Genomic DNA, 4573 nt, shown 5'->3' on the forward strand with positions numbered 1-4573 from the left:
TACATTTTTATGTATACAAATATAAACTAATTGACAAAAAATAACATAAAGATAAAGATTTCAGATTGCTGCAACACTCAATGGGGGACATGTATCACTCCTATTGCTTTCTTTTCCCTTATGAGACTTTTTGTGCGACTTTTGGCAGTTGGAGACTTTTTAGTTACAGAATTAAGCAGCGTACCAAAGTTAGCTGCTTCAGGGATTTAATGCAGTTGCCGAATTTATCTTTGTAGCCCAGATGTTTGTTCAACTTGTGATTGGGCTCTGAAATTGTCCCATTCTTGCACCTAATAAGTCCCCAAACAGAGCATGCTAGACCCAGACTTCCTTTTGGGAGCTACTGTTTGGGACTAAAAAGTCACACACTACAAAAAGTTGCAAAAGTGAGACTCATCACATGTTTCACAATGCGGAAAAACTTAAGATACATTGCAATTATTAATTAGGCCAACTTTAGGAAACTTGAAAAAGTGGCAGCCAAAAAACTATGATACATGTGCCCCAATATGCAGTTATGTCTCAAGCAGATTATTGTGGTCAGATGAGACACTGGGTCTTGCCACAATAAGGTAGTTAAAGAGCTTCCGCCACTGGCCTCCAAAAAGGGCTCTCAGATGCTAGGTTGGGTACTGTACCTTTTGGTGAGAGATTGGTGGAGACTGCTGGACTCTACAATGCAACCAAAGACATTTATCCCAGTTGTTTCTATGAATTGCCCACCAGCCAGGCCTGCATCTTCATTAAGGACAAATCCAGGATATGTTTAGGATCTAATGATGGTCAGGTTCATATAAGGAGGCCTTATGATGACCGCTTCAATCTTGCTTTTGCTGCGGAAAGACTCCCTGCACATAAGTACAAGTGTGATAATCTGTGGGCCACCACGTACATACACCACTCACCCATCATAGTGACATGAGGGACACTCACAGCTCCGACTAGCAGAACAACTACAGTATGTTCAGGCCATGTATGTTGCTTTTCATGTCAGTCTCCAACTGGAATTTTGTGTAGGATAACACTTGGCCATAAACAGCATCTGTATATTTTTTTTGCATTACTCAATGTATTTTCAAGTGGTTTTAAATTTTTTTTATTACTATTTTTAGATTATCTCTTATTAATTTATTTTCCAAAATTTGAGGATTTCTATATTTTATAAAGAGCTATATTCTGGGCTTAAATTATAATAGCTGAAACTTACCAATTCTCCTTTTTTCATCATAGACAGGAGCTCAATAACATTTATCACTAGTATAGGAAACATCATCATTGCCTACACTTATAGTTGAGGTAAAAGCTTATTTACATCTCATATCTGCACGAAGCATCTCTCCATAGATGTCAAGTTGGCTTCAGTCTATTGCTGTCTATGGCCATGTGACTGCATCTTTCTAATGTTGTTTCTAGAACTCAGACAAGATGTCAGCCCCCATAGTATCAGACAGAAAATAGAATAAAATTACAATCAGAAATAAATTTAAAAAAAAAATCGAAAATATACAGTACATAATATAATTGGTGCTACATGTTGGCCCGAACCCACGGACTGCGCACCTTGAACAGAAGAGGAGCCCTTGCATTATACTTAAATATGATGCAACGGCTTCCCGTCTTCGGTAGACGGAGAGTCCTTGCATCATACTTGGATATAACGCAAGGACTGCACCATGGGTTGGTCTTTACTATATGCTGGTTGTGGCATTGTTTGCAGGGGCAGCACAAGGTCCTATGCAAGAGGTATATGATGGTTGCAGCATAATGGGACGATTTTGTTAAGTTTCAGTAATATGCTAATGCTGAGATGAGTAGTTTTTGCATTATCAGATGTGAGATCATTCATAACACCTGCTGGTATTCCCATGATCACAGCAAAGCGTCTTTTATTAAAAGAACAAGTTCCATCAGGCAGATAAACAAGCTTCATTGTCCATGTAACCAAACGTGTTTCTCTAAGAAATATCAGATTGGCTTCATTTAACGTCAATTTTAAGGAAAAAAAAAACTTCTAAGCAGCTGCTTTATATTACAAACAACATAAATCCGAATCAATGTCAGAGTCATAAAACGTAAGAAAGGATATTCATTAGCTTAAAGCGTTACTAAACCATCAGTTTTATTGGGTTGTCACCTACATCTTTGTTTCCACAAATGGATCTTTTACAGGGGCGCACAACAATAGGATCCTGATGATTGGACCATGTAAAGGCGTGTGTCCACGTTTAGGTTTTGTGATGCAGTTTCTGAAGCCATGGGCTGCTTTCACACGAATGTATGCTACTCCTGGGTCGGGACCTGTGGGTAGTATAGGTTATGCTGTAAGGGTGAGCGCTCCTTACCCCTCCCCTCTCCATACGGAAGTGTTCTGCCGGGCAGTTGTTTCCAGTGGTGGAAACAACTCACCCTTCTCCTCTTCAAAGGAAGCTGAGCGGGTGGGTTGCAAATCAGTCCATAGATAGGGCCTGCTCTATATTTTGTGGCATGACAGCCCAGCTCTATCACGTGGAGGTGAAACACTGCGTGCTCAGTGCACTGTGATTGGATGTAATAGATCTCTATGGGGATAACTGACAAACCAGAGTAGCATGGAGCAGCCACCACGAACTCAGAACCCACATTACAGTGTATAACGAGATTGTACAGTACTATAAAGGGGAAGGGTGAGGACGCTGGAGTAGGAAGCGGTCTAATATTAAATAACCAAATGGTTTTTATCACGCTCCCCAGTGCAAGGCATGTAAAAGTCACAGATCCCAATGCATGGGATGCATTTTGCACATTTTTAGGGGCGCAGCACTGTGCATGCTGGAGACCACATTTATTATGACCTTATAATACTGATGCGGGTTATAGACAAGACCTAGTGTAGATTTCAATTCCAGTCTTGCAATTTCAGTGTCAATCTTAATAAATCTCCCTATTACAGTCACTGTCCTAGGAAGGGACATCAATTAGTAATGTACAATTTTATTATGTATTTTTTAATAATTACAGAAGCCAAAAAGAGGTTTGTATTGGCCTAATTCTGCAGCGCCTGATAGCACAAAGGAAGCGTGTGATAGCACAAAGGAAGACAACTATGACACAGCATGCGACAGGAAGCTTAAGTCAGGAATTATACATCCTGTCACCATAAAACCCACGGTAAACCATCCATCATAAACAGTGGGGGAAAATAAGAATTTAGTCAGCCACCAATTGTACAAGATCTTCCACTCAAAAAGATGAGGGGTACCTGCAGTTGACATTATGGGGGAGATTTATCATAACTGTCTGAAAGCAAAAATGTTCTAGTTAATTTTATCAACTGCTGTTGGAAAATTTAAGCTGAGCTCTGATTGGTTGCCATGAGCAACTAGAACAGTTTTGCGCTCAGACTGTTACCCCTATTTGTAGACCTCAACTATGAGACACAAGAGAGATCCATTGTCTCATTTTAAAAGAATTTATTTGCACATTACGGTGGAAAATAACCATTTGGTCACTTACAAACAAGCAAGATTTCTGGCTCTCACACTGTTAAAACAGTCGCACTCCAAACACCACTGTGATGAAGACCAAAGAGCTGTCAAACATCTCCAGAAACAAAATTTGTAGACCTGCACCAGGCTGGGAAGACTGAATCTGCAATCGAAAAGCAGCTTGGTGAGATCAAATGAACTGTGGGAGCAATAATTAGAAAATCGAAGACATACAAGACCACGGGGACCTAGTGAATGACCTGCAGAAAACTGGGACCAATGTAACAATAGCTACAGCAAATAACACACTATACCGCCATGCGGCAGTGCCAGATGTATCCCCCTGTTTAAAAGGAACCTGTCACCAGCGACCTCATTTTCATACCTGCAGTGCAAATATGTCTGCCTTCTCCAAGCATTTGCATTATAATATAATTGTGTGGTATAACTTACCTGGCTTCCTTATAAAATCCTCTGTTTAGTCCCAGGTGTTGGGCTTTGGTTTGGATGCATTTTAAAAAACACATTGGGGCACATTTACTTACAAGGTCACCGGAGTTCATTGCATTGTTCGTCTATAACGCAGTGGGCGGCTATTCCCCAAGATCCTACGCCAGAAATCATGAATGTGTTGCTTCTTTTTAGTGGTGCATGTAAGTGCTAGGGCGTGCAACAGAAAAGTTGAATACCGCGCTCAGCCTGAATCAGTTGGATAGTCCAATGGCACACGCCCCCTAACCTGTGCCACATGGAAGCCAGCGCAGCTGCGCCACAAAAAGGGTCATGTGCGACATACCCGCACACACTTAAATATCTGTGCAAGCCGTCTTAGCCCCGAAAAATGTCCACTGTCTGACAAAAGTGCGACCCTTAGTAAATGTGTCTGTGCTGCAGACTGCTCAGCTCTCAGCCCCCACCTTTCTGCTCCTGTGCAGCTCCTCCCTCCCCTACTGATGTCAGCTCACAGCGCTGTGGGCTCTGTTCCTTGCACAATTGGTGGCTGCCTAAATACTTTTTCCCCCACTATACACTGTGTATTTTCTGCATTACACTATAAAAAAAATAGCGGCAATCAGATTGATTGAATAAACACAAGTACTCACAAAAGC

Source organism: Engystomops pustulosus, chromosome 1, assembly GCF_040894005.1.
Source record: "Engystomops pustulosus chromosome 1, aEngPut4.maternal, whole genome shotgun sequence".
Taxonomy (NCBI): domain Eukaryota; kingdom Metazoa; phylum Chordata; class Amphibia; order Anura; family Leptodactylidae; genus Engystomops; species Engystomops pustulosus.